The 13,827-nt window shown below is 33.0% G+C and overlaps 1 long non-coding RNA gene across 1 annotated transcript in view; it reads right to left on the reverse strand.

The window, feature by feature from the left end:
- Positions 1–10,459: 10,459 nt before the first annotated feature.
- Positions 10,460–13,827, reverse strand: part of LOC142870465 (uncharacterized) — a 118,594-nt gene continuing 115,226 nt past the window's right edge. Inside the window, exon 3 of the long non-coding RNA XR_012918830.1 lies at positions 10,460–11,485. This is a non-coding gene — a long non-coding RNA (uncharacterized LOC142870465). The remainder of the gene's footprint in view (positions 11,486–13,827) is intronic.

A 13,827-nucleotide genomic window follows, 5' to 3' on the forward strand; every position in this document is an offset into this window, starting at 1 on the left:
TTATACCTAAGTTTTCAGCCATCTACCCCAGGAGGTGGCAACAGGTATCTTTTTCTCCCCCAAGATCCACTTCATGTCAGATGGTCGTAGAGGTATTGCCTCTCTTTTATCCTCAAAGGGTATGAAGGCTTTTACTCTATAGTGCAATGGGCCATGCCAATTAATGTTCTCTCTTGCCTCTGATACATATGGTGACATTTTGCACATTATCATGTGGGTCAATGAATTTTATAGTATTTTGTTCAATCAAATTTATTATATAGCAAGAGACCCTACCCAAAATATTGGCCTGCTAACCTACCAACCTCGAAGGCAGCCCTACTAGATGGGTGGATCTTAAGCCATGCAAGGAGGCATGAATATTATTTGGCAAACAGAATCACCTTTATCATTCCATTCATAGACTTGGTGACTATCCTCCCATGGCAAGTGATGTTTGGATGGCAAGGGTGCAGTTGACTATGAAAGTGATCTAAGAATGCCTTTATAATGGCCTAAAGACTCCAAGAAGATACTATAAAATTCTAAATAGCAATTTAACCTGAGAAAAAATTAATTACTATTGCTTACATTTTTTGCATACTCAGGCCAAAACTTTCATTCATGGCCATTCTAAATGAAGCATAGTAATTACCTTTATGAGGGTCATTGAAAGCCAGTATTTACCAACAACATGGGGGATGATGCAGTGTCATGAGGAATGATGTAAAAAGTATTAAATTTTTAAATTTAATTAAATAAGTTTAATTAACATCATTAAATAAATGATGTTGTGGGACTGCAAACTCTGAATACCTTTATCATTTGAATAAACGTCACTTATGAAGAGCCATGGTATTTGAGGTAACAACAGTTGGCTACCTTCTTCCCACATATGTTAGTTTGCTAGGGTTGCCATAACAAAGTTCTACAGAGTGGCTTAAATAAGAGAAATGTGTTGTCTTGGTTCTGGAAGCCAGAAGTCTGAGATTAAGGTGTTGGTAGGGATAATATCCCTCTAAAAATGTTAGGGAAGGTTCTATTCCAGTTATCTTTCCTACTTTCTGATAGTTCCTTGGCTTGTGGCAGCATAACTCTACCTTTTACATCGTGATTTTTCTGTGTGTGTGTGTGTGTGTGTGTGTGTGTGTGTGTGTCCAAACTTCCCTTTTATATAAGAACACAAGTTATATTGCACTGGGAGTCCACCATCTTAACAAGTTATATCTACAATAAACCTATTTCCAATTTGGTCACATCTTGATGTATTGAGAATTAAGACTTCAAGATATGATTGGGAGGGGGTACAATTCAACCCATAATATCAAGTGTTGAGAGATATGAAATTATGCAGCAACAGTTCACTTAAAAATAAGGGACATCAGGAAATGATTCCTGGACATGAACAGTAAGAAATGGTACTTGAACACTATGAAGGATTTTTATATGATTAGAAAATAAACACATACCAGTACTTCTTTTCTGTCAGTTATTAGAATGTTTATTGAAAAATCAATATACTTCATGTGTGTCAATGAATTTTATGGTATGTTGTTTAATCAAATTTGTTATATAGCCAGAGACCTTACCCAAAAATATTGGCCTGCTAACCCACCAGCCTCGAAGGCAGCCCTACTAGACGATATGCTTTACATTATGTTATTTCTTGGAAAATAAAATAAAACCAGCATTTTACATGTGCTTAATTGATTATCCAAAATTGTAGTGTACTTTTCACCATTCTTTTTAAGATGCATGCAACATACAGCATCTCCTTAATTAAATAGTGTATAATAATGTCATTAGGAATTTAACAGTGTACCGAAGGAAAGTTATTTATAAGACTAGACTACTTTGTCTCATTTTCAGTCTGTTTAGAATTTATGTAATTAAAGCATAGGTAAGATTACAAAATGTGTTATAGAATAATTTGATAATTTTTAAAGTTTCCTCAAGAATAGAGATTAAAGGTTTAGTAAAACATACAGTATTTTAGCTGATTTGAACCTATTAATTGCCACTTCTGCACCTATAGTTAATATCAAAACCATAGCTAATATAACAACTTAAATCACGTGCTCAGAGATAAGTGCATTATGTTTCCCAAAATGTATACAAATCAATTTCAGTAATATATCAAATTTAGTATTTTAAAGAATCTAGTGTTAAATGTGCTTATTTAAAATAGTTTCTTCTCTCCCTATGCCCCAAGACATCTCTTTTATAAAACTGGAATTTTAGTTATTTGAGTTGCTTCAAGGAGAATCACTACTTATAACCAACTATAAAAAGTACATTTCTTCTCTTCAAGAGACCCTCTAAGAAAAAAAAAGTACATTTAATTATTTTCTGCAACCGTAAAATCAGGATTTGCATGTGTACTGCAGATATATCATTGAAAAGGTAAAGACAGAAATAAGCAATTAAGCATTCATATAACATCTCTTTTGAAAGATAGAAAGAAAATCTTTCTTCTGAATATTATACCAAGCTATGAGAAAACTTTAATTATGTAAAATGTCAGTTAAGAAAATGGATAAGAAATTATTTACCTGCATTTTCGGTTCAAACATCTGGTTTGATGGTTTTTTTATTTAAAATTTCAGGGAGAAATATCATTCAATTCTAAATAAGGAACATTTCCTCATATCTTTAGAAAAGTTCAATAATTTATTTTTTGATGTAATTATAATTTCTTTAAAAGCAATGTTTATATAAAATTGGAGTATAATGCAATGGAATTTTTTAAATGGAGGAAAACCTTGCTGGTTTTTAAATAGCATTAGGCCCTCACATAGATCTTGTTGACAAATCTCTTTTAGAGAGTAAATTTAGTGGGGTTTTTTTGAGCTGAGGAGAGCATTTGGAATATTTGTATATCTATAAATTTGGAAGTTACAAATTGACAAGATGCTTGATGACCTGTCAAGAAATATTTGCAAATATTTCTGGTATCAGCACAATCCAGATTCAAATAAGAACTTGTCTGACACAAGACCATTTATATGTAAACTAGTAAATAGGATGGAAGGGAAAGAAAAAAATGAGATGAACTTTGTCACCCACTGCTGGATTTCAGAGTGCTAAATCAGTAAATGTCATATAAAAAATAATCCTGTGTCACAAAATAAACAGATATGGAATATTTGACTATCTATCCAAGCTAAAAGAGACACAATGATTATGTAATTAAAAACATCATCCAGAATGTATTATCTAAGATGTTCTTTCTAATGAGATTTGTTCTAGTGAGTTCATTATGTGTGATCCTAGTACCCATTTCGGATGAAGACTATCATTTGCTTCAGTTTGATTAAATTTGCTCCAACTAGTCCTTGACACTGATAGAACTTCTCTGGCTTTTCTTTTTCATATATAAATTCAATTAATTGCACTGGGAGTTGACATGTGACAATAGATATCTCGAGGAAAGACGAAGATATACAAATTGTCTTATGATGGATGACATTGAATACCTCCACTCAGGAATATATAAGTAAAATTCCAGAGAAATAATTAAGGTACATTTACACATGTTACCTTTAGTAGAGAAAATTACCTTTATATTGTCCATCTTAAAATGTTTTAATTTACCAAATGTCTCCCAAAATTACTTTATAAATTATTTATTAAATACCTTCTATGTGACAAAGCATTATTCTCTGCTGCGGGGATATAGTGAACAATATTGTTTGAATACTGATCCATAATCTCAAATTATAGAAGGAGAAGGAAATTTTTTTACATATAAGCAAATTTATCAATGATTTCAGATCATGATATATGATATGAGAGAAATTAAACTGTGTGAAAATAAAATTGCAAATATGTGGAAACAACCCAACTGTCCATCAATACGTGAGTGAATTAATAAAATGCGGTATATGTATACCATGGAGTTCTACTCAGCCACAAAAAACAATGGTGATCTAGCACCTCTTGTATCCTGGGTGGAGCTCAAGCCCATTCTACTAAGTGAAGTATCGCAAGAATGGAAAAAGAAGTACCACATGTACACACCATCAAATTAGTACTAATTGATCAACACTTATGTGCACTTATGGAAGTAACATTCACTGGGGGTCAGGCAGGTGGGGGGGGAGGAGGGGATGGGTAAATGCACACCTACATAATTGAGATAATTGAGTACCATCAAATTGGTACTAATTGATCAACACGTATATGTACATATGGAAGTAACATTCATTGGGTGTCAGGCAGGTGGGGGGGAGGAGGAGATGGGTAAATGCACACCTAGTGGGTGAGGTTCACACTTTCTGGGATGAGCATGCTTGTAGCTCTGACTTAGGTGGTGCAAATGCAATATATGTAAACTAAATGTCTATACCCCCATACAACTTTGAAATAAAAAATAAATAAACTGTGATAGGAAGCAAAGTGACTGTGAAAAAGCACCTCTTGAGATTGGATAACCATATAAGTTTTCTTAGAAGAGTGATATATAAAAATGATAATTTTGTGAAAAAGAACAGCTATTTAGGTGAAAAGTTAGGATCAGAGATCTCAGGCGGAAAAACAAACAAACACCAACAACAACAAAAAAGTAAAACATCCCTAACGTGGAACTAGATGAAGATGTTAAAGAAGGCTAGTGTGGTTGGTAAGCAATGAGCAAATGGGACAGTGAAACAAGATGTGATAGGAGAAGTAGTTAGGGGCCAGATTATGCTAGTCCTTATACATCATTATAAGGGATTTTGGAATTTAATCTAATTGAAATAGTTGAGACTTTCACTTCTTTTATAGTTAAATAAGTTTAGGTTGTATTGCTCTTACAGATAACAACTGTATACTCTTTGGGAGTATTATCAGAAGGTATTGGATTGTGAACAAATGTTGAAGATTTGGGGAAAATCTTAAGACATAAATAGGGAATGGTACAGGGTTTTCCATTTTATAGATTTTGATCTGAGAGCAGTACACATTCAGCACATACAAAGTGGCTAAAATTTCTATTTAAATTGCATCATCTCTCTGGCCTTAGAAAATCAGAAGACAGAGTTGAAGCAACCACAGCAACTGAAAATCTAAGGTAGTACTTCAGAAAAGAGTCGGGAAACAAAACTAATCACAAATTACTGATTGTGTGTATAAGCTATGCCTAAATATCTGACTGACTCCTAGAATGCACATGCATAATTCAGATGCCAAGTATCCCAGTGAAGGATAAAAGAACTCAGCTGAAATTTCAGCCGATATCCAAGAGACAGACTGTAATTTAATTTCAATCACTTAAAACTTGAATATGAACAAATAAGAATACTCTTCAGAGGAATAAAACACAATCTGGAGACTTGGGATAAAATATATAAAATACCTATATAACGTGCTTGGGGTCCAATTCAAAATAACAAATGAAGAACCAGGAAACATGATTCATTCTCAAGAGAAAAGAAAATAAATTTAAAGTACTATAATTTGATCCAAATGTTTAATTGAGCAGAAAAGAATATTAAATATCTGTTATAATTATAGTTAACGATTAAAGAGAAAAATATGCTAGTAATGAATGATCATATATGAAATCTCAGCAGAGAAGTAAGATCTATAAAGAAAAAAATAGTAAATAAAAATTTTAGAACTAAAAACTGCAATATTTGAAAGTTGAAATTTGCTAAATTTAAACACAGAATAAAGACAGCAAGGAAAGTTTCAGTGAGCTTGAAAATAAAGAGAAACTATTTATTCCAAAAGAGAGAGAGAAGAAAAAAAAATAAAGTGAATAGACAGAAACTTAAGAAAATTTCAGATAATATCAAGAGATCCAACATCTCCTAAAAGGAACAGAGAAGGATATTGGGCTTAAAACATATATAAATAAAATCATTAAAAATTCCCCATTTTTAAAGATATAAAGTTACAGATTCAAAACTATTAGTTAACTTCAAGTATAATAAATAAGAAGACAAAAACATCTAAGAACATCATGGTGAAACAGCTGAAAACTCAAGACAAATGGAAAATTCTGAAAATAGTGAGAGTGAAATCAGAAATTACATAGTGGGTATATGTGGCAATAATATGATCGCTGACTTCTCAATACAAAGTATGGGATCCAGCAGACACTGGACTGGTATCTTTAAAGTATTAAAAGAAAAATAATTGATATAGAATTCTAAAAAAAGATATCTTTTAAGAATGAATGTGAAACAAATATATTTTTAGATAAAAATGTAACTGAGAGAATTTGTGACAGCAATTCTGCACTAAAATATATGTTAAAAAAGAATTCTTAGCTTTAAGAAAAATTATAGCAGTTAGAAATTCAGATCTTTAGGAAACAATTAATAGCATTGAGAATGGGCTGTTAGGAAAGGTAAAGGTATTGAAGGATTTTCAGCAGAATAATGACATAATATGTTTCATCTAAAAAGAAACTCTGATGTCAAACGAAGAATTAATGGGGATAAGTACAGTAGTGGGAGCATTAGTTAGGAATTAATTTAGAAATCCCAGAGTAATCATAATACCATAATTAATACTGATCTTGATGTCAATATCAACTTGAACCCTGAATCCAACAAGTCATTGAAATATTTCTTTTTATAAGTACACAGTTACCAAAATAAATATGTCTCTTTGGTATAAAACTGCAGGGATTATGATTTTGAATACTCATTGAGGTATTGTAGTATTTTCTCTACAGTGGACCCACCTGTTCTTCATTCATGTATTTCTGGGTCTAAATACTGTCCCTTTTTCAAACATTGGGAATGGGAATATGACCTTTTTCTCTTAAGGTGACTGCCATCAAACTCCTGATTGTCCATCCTTGATTTCTTCTGAAAATATAAATTAAGTGGTATTCTTTTTTGATCATGTCTTTGTTTTAGTCCTGCAATGTTGTGTTCTATTAAGCATCTATGTATTATCTGTAAATCAAATTTCTTTGACTGCCCTTCTGAAATAGTTAATACAAAAAATAAATATTCACAAATTCAATAAACATTTATCTGGAACCTATTATATGAAAACATGAATCAGGCTAGGCTCACATATGGCCTCTCAATAACAAAATAATACAAAATAGTTGCTGAAAGACCAGAAGTATATTTTTCAATTATACTAGAAGATTTCTCTACAGTGCTATTCCTCTGGAGTAAGGCTGATGGAATATCTATCATCACAAACATTGTAAGTCATCATGGTAAAATGAAAAAGAGAACCAGAGGGCTTGTCATTAGTCATTAAATATTTCACCCTGAAAAAATTACACAAACAAGCTCAAGGTAGTCCAATGGCAGATAAGAAATCATATGCACCATAGATAATTAAGTCCAATTTTCCCTGCCAAAACCCCGGCAGTGTGAAGGAACCAAGCAAAGAACAACAAAGCCAACATGAAGCTGAGCACAGAAATATGAATCAGAGACTAAAAAGACCAGCCAGCTGAGTCCTGCCTAAAATGCTATTTCATGTAATCATGAAATAAACTAGTTGTTTTAAGTCATTAATTTTGGGACAGTTGGTTTCATAGCAATAGCTAAATGATACATGGTCAAACCCAGCTTGAAATGAGCCACAATAATAATACATTGTGCCCAAAAGACAGGGAGAAAGAAAGCTTTGGCAAATAGCTCTAATGACTACCATAGAAAGGTGGTACTTAGCACTTTGGGGACATAACAAAGTTTAAGATGCTATGTACTATTGGGAAAGACACAATAATAAATAATGAAATATGATACTTGACAGAATATATTAGTAATACACATAATTATCCAATTGAACAGGAATGTGGATTCACTTTTTTAAAACCCTACTTTAGCCATTCCTTAAGATTGCTAGTAATAAACTCTCTTAGTTTTCTTTCATCTGAGAATGTCTTGACTTCCCCCGAATTTCTGAAGGGTATTTTTTCTAGATATAGAATATGTGGTTGACAGTATTTTTTTTTTCAGCTCTTGAAAAATATTGTGCTACTTTCATAGCCCATGGTTTCAAATGAGAAAATTGCTGTCATTTTAATTTTGTTTGTATAGGTAAGATTTATTTTCCTCTGGCTGACTTCTAGATTTTTTCCTGGGTCTTTAGTTTTCAGAAGTTTGCTTAAAAGAATTTTCAGAATTAACTGTTCTGGATTTTTCCCATTTGTGGTTTACATAGGTTTGTAATCCTATCAAAGCTCAACTGCTCACTCAACCTTGCTGATCCCAAGAGTAGGGAAAACAGAGAGCTTATTAAACCCAACTTGTACTGCCTTCTTCAGTCTTGATGCTGCTAGATGGAGCAGGTGGAGGCTTAGCTCACCCTGGAACCCAGAAGGCACTACCTTTGTGAGAGAATCAAAGCACTCTGGCTTCCATTATGTATGAAATGGAAGATTAGCTCCTGATCAGTACACCCATTACCCCTGTCACATGTACTATTCAGGAAGCAGAATCAGACTGCAATCTGATTATAACAAGGAGATAGAAGGTAAGGTCCTCACTTCTCCTGTTGGTACAAATTGGCAGAGTAATTGGATCACAATGCCTGTATTCATAAAATGAGGAGGGGTGGAAGATCTACTTCTCTCATGGCCTAATAAAATTGCATAGGGGTAAAGACAGTTTTCCCTTTGGGCTGGTTGGAGCAGAGCAGATATTGCCAAAAGACATTTTTTGTTGTTTTATTTTCAAACTACTCTTTTCCTGATAATTTTAGCTAAGAGCATCTGGCTTTTCTTGTAGCTATTTTTTTTGTGTGTGTGTGTGCATGTTTGTTGGCAGTTCCAGGTTGTAAATATCTACAGCACCTGGAATATATGGAAGACAATGAAGAAACTCAGAGAACTCACTGCTTTTTTGTTCAGCGAGTAATGAAATCCCTAGACAGGCCACTTTTTCTTCTTTTAACCGTCTTTCAGATTCTTCTTATGTTTGTTTGCTTTATTATGTCCAAGTTATTTATTTGTAAGTGAAAGTCACTGAGAGAAAAGAGATTATTGGTGCCATGGTGGAATAGGGAGTTGGGGATTACGTTTTTGTTAGTGAAAAAGGGCACCTGGTGAGGGTGAGTAGGGAGAATAGCACTCTGACAAGAAACTTTCCTTTGATGGGGGTAGGTTTCCTAAGAGTATCTTGTGTGGAAAGGCATTCTAAACACGAGCAAAAGCTGCAAGGATTAAAAGCGCAGAATCAGGGAATGGTAAATAGTCTGTAAAAGACTGTCGTAGATACTGCCAAGAATCCACCCACATCCCTTCACACACTTCTACACACAGAGGGCTGTTTACTGTGACACTAGAATAATGGAACTACTGCAGATTTAACACTGGGAGCAGCCCTCCGCTCATGATATAATGGGAACCCCAGGTTCCTCACCCATGCATGGGGTAACTCTGATGAAAACTTTGTACTGTCTCCAATGGTTCCAGAGAGAGATTTTCAAAGGTACTGAGCTCTTGTTACCCACAGTGATAACTGTTTTGAAAAATGCTTAATTTACTTGCTGTCTTTTCTTTAATGTGTTATTTCCTCTCTCTCCTGCCCATCTTTTATGTACACTCCCCCCAAATTTAATTGTGCTGGATCCTTTATCTCAATGTCAACTTTTGCAAGAAACTAAAACAAGACCAAATATGAATCTCCAGAGTCTATTGGAATTAAAGGGATCTTGTGAGGAAAAATTCTGATTATACAAAAGGCTGTAATTTCACATTAGGATTCCCTCTGCATTCTATTACAATGGGACGCCATTGAGGGTTTTGACATGGGAACATGTTCAAAGATGTGATTTCAGATCACTTCAATAGAAGCAGACAAAATTCAAGTCCATTTTATAATAAAAATACTGAAAAATCTAGGTGTAGAAAGAATCACCTCACCATAATAAAGGCAGATCAGTAACAGGACTATAATGTACACTTTTACCAATTCAGTTCTACATGCTATTGAAGGTCCAACCCAGAATAATTAGGCAAGCAAAAGAAACGAAAGGAATTCAAATCAAAAAGGAAGAAGTAAAATTATCTCTGTTTTGAGATCACGTGATTCTATTTGTTGAAATCCCTTGACTCCACCAAACAGTATTAGAACAATTTAAATGAATTCAATAAAATTGCAAGATATAAGATCAACATATAAAAATAAATAATATTTTTATAGATTAGTAACAAATAATCAAAAAGAAATTTTAAACAAACATTTATAATGGCATCAAAAATTAAAAAAATAATTTAGGAATAAACTTAACCATGGAAGGAAAAAATTTGTATAATGAAAACTACAAACATTCATAAAAGAAAATTAAAGAAATACAAATAAATAGAAAGATATCCTGTGTTTATGGATTTTGAAGATTTAATATATGTTAAATTTCCATAATACCCAAAGTGATCTGCAGGTTCAGTTCTCTTCCCATCAAAATCCCCATTGCATTTTTTGTAGAAACAAACAAAAAAAAACCCTAAAATGTGTATGAAATCACAAATTCCTCCAAATCATCAATGCAATCTTAAACAAGAAGAACAAAACTGTAAGCATCACATTTCCAGTTTATATTTGAAAATATATAATAAACTATAGAAATAAAAGCAGTATGGAACTAGCATAAAAACAGTCATATAGACCAATGGAACAAAATCAAGAGCCTGGAAATAGACACACACATATATGGTCAACTGATTTTTCACAAGGCTGCCAAAATACACAATAGAGAAACAATAATCTCTTCAACAAACTGTGTGGGAAAATAAAATATCCACATCTCAAAAAATAAAATGAAATTGAATGCCTACCTTATACCAGACACAAATATTAACTCAAAATGATTCAAAGATTTAAACATAAGACCTGAAAATCTAAAGCTCTTAAAAGAAAACATATGGGAAATATTTTTGACATTGCTCAAGGAAATGATTTCTTGGATAAGATGCCAAAAGCACAGACATCAAAAGCAAAATAGATTAAGTGGGTCTACTTCAAATTAAAAAGCTTCTGCACAGCAAAGGAAATAATCAAGAGAATTAAAAGGCATCCTATGGAAGGGGAGAAAATATCTTCAAGCCATGTATCTGATAAGCAGTTAATATCCAAAATATATTAAGAACTCCTACAACTCGGCACCAAAAGTACTATAACAATAATATTCCAATTTAAAATGGACAAAATATTTCTCCAAAACAGACATACAAATGGGTAGCAGGTATATAAAAAGATGCTCAAAATTTATAATTATTAGGAAATTAAAACCAAAATTATAATGAGATATTACTTTACACTTGCTAAGATGGCTATTAGCAAGAAAACAAAAGATAACAGTGTTGGCAAGGATGTCAAGAAAAGGTAACCCTTGTACACTGCTGCTAAGATGTAAAATGGTACATCAGCAATGGAAAACAGTACCGGAGTTCCTCAAAAGGTAAAAATAGAATTACAGTGTGATCCAGTAATCCCACTTCTGAGTATATATCCAAAATAATTGAAATCACCACCTTATAATGATATCTTCTCTCTCATGTTCATTGCAGCATTAATCACAATAGCCAAGACGTGGAATCAACCTAAGTATCCATTGATGAATAAACAGATAAAGAATTATTATATATGCATACAATGGAATATTACTCAGCTTAAAAAATAAGGATGTTCTGGCATTGAAGCCAAGATGGATGAACCTTGAGGATATTATACTAAATGAAATAAGCCAGTCATAGAAGGTTCAATAGTCTATGATTCCAGTTATATGAGGTAGCTATAATAGTCAAACTCATAGAAGCAGATAATATAATAGTGGTTGCCAGGGGTTGAGGGGGTGGAATAATTAGGGATTTGTTCAATCAGCCTAAAGTTTCAGTTATTCTAGATGAATAAATTCTAGAGACCTACTATAAAACATCACACCCATAGTTAACAATATCATATGGCACATTTAAAATTTGTTAAGAGAGTAGATCTTTTAACAAATTATAAATGTTCTTACCACAAGACAAAAAAACAAACAAAAATAAGGACACAAGGCAACTTCACGGGTATTGGATATGTATATTACCATAATTGTGGTGATGAAATCATGGGTACCCATAGGTGAGTACAATTCTTGTGTATCAATTATACCTCAATGAAGCTGTTAAAATACAGAATTTTACCTAAGATGTTGAAGAATAAGAAGAAGAAAGAGGAGGAGTAGTAGGTGGAGATGGAGAAGAAAGTGTAGGAGAAAAAGAAGGAAGGAAGGGAGGGGGAGAGAGACAGAGAGAGAGGAAGGGAAGAAAAAATCAGGGGTATCTTGAAATAGCACAGTTAAGAGATTAAAAACAAAACAAAATCCAGCTTAAATTTGGCAGTAGCTGTGGACATATAAAGCAGGAGATCATCTGAGACACAATGTAGAAGTGAACAGAAACTTTTGTTTTGTTTTTGTGCAATAGCTACTGGATTAGAAACTTCATGTATTACTTCTTCCACTTTCAGCTTGATTTTGCATTTTGGAGGATTTGCTAATATATGCTATAACTCCATGATGCCAGGAAAGTTCTACCCACAAAACTGTTCATGCTGACATTAAATGCAAGAATTTCCATTTCTTCTCTTGCTCCACACAAAGAAAATAATGATGACACATATGAAAAATTTAAAATTTAAATATGTATTTGCTTTGAAATATTTCTTCATTCTTGAAACATCTATTCATCCTTGAAGTAACTGAAGGAAACCTGGGGAGCTAAAAAGCCAGAGCTGAGAATCTGTGGGCTTAAAGAATAATGTTCTCTTACAATCAGTTATTTCAGTTGCAAGACTTATATGACATTCATTTCATACAAAGGTCAGTTATCTGTATCTTTCTAACCAGATTTGAGTTGCTCAGATTGCCACTCTGTATAGTAACATGTCCCTATGGTCTCTTTCTTCTTGAATATGCAGGCGATGACCTAAGATGTAGGTAACAGTGCTGTGATGTAAAACTCACATGAACGTGTATTTATTGTTCAAAGAAGAATATAAATCTTGTGTGGCACAAGATAGTCCTGAACTATACTGAATAAAGCTAAAACAATGAGCTGAAGACAGGCTTTTCCATTTTAGAATCCTATGATTATGAGCACATGATCTCATATTATGAGCCTCAGCTTCTTCATCTTTAAAATGAGCATAGTAAACTTTTTCTTCCTCCCTCAGAAGAGTGTGAAGAAAGAAATGAGATGGCATATATGAGCATATTTTCTAGAATATAATGCTTTTCTATAAAACTCATTCTTATTATCATCAATATTAAAATTACTATTAAGATCCCATCCCCAAAGGTCAGTTCAAATATTTAAGCCACTATTCAGACTCACTGTTTTCTGTCTGAAGCAGACCTAAAGTTGCCAACATGTTACTCACAAACGTCTAAAAACTATTATGAAACTGTTAGTTTGACTACTCTAACATAAAAATCTAGAAAATGTAAATGGTAGATTTATTAGCTATGATACCATAATATGTAATTCATTGAGCCTACAATCAACTGTCAAATAAACCATCTTTTCTTATTCTTTATTGTCTAGGATACCAAGAAACCTTAGGGACAGTTTCATTTACATTTTCATTAAAAAAAATCTTATGCTCTAGGATGTGTATGACTATAGCCTTAGTCATAGGTGTATTAACCCATATCATCACCAGTGAGAACATTTTATGGTGGATTAATCATACAAGAAGACTAGGAAAAAGCTTCCTATACCTCAAGCTATTGGAGGTTAGAAAAACAAAGACTTTGTTAGAAAAAACAACGACATTGGAATCACATTGTCACAGGTTTAAAGCCATCCTCCAAGAATTACAGTCTCTATAATGTTTAGTAATTTTTAAACTCCCTGAATGTCATAATTATCTTTTGTAAAAGTGAGATGATACACACAAG

The sequence above is a fragment of the Microcebus murinus genome, chromosome 4 (genome assembly GCF_040939455.1).
Source record: "Microcebus murinus isolate Inina chromosome 4, M.murinus_Inina_mat1.0, whole genome shotgun sequence".
NCBI lineage: Eukaryota > Metazoa > Chordata > Mammalia > Primates > Cheirogaleidae > Microcebus > Microcebus murinus.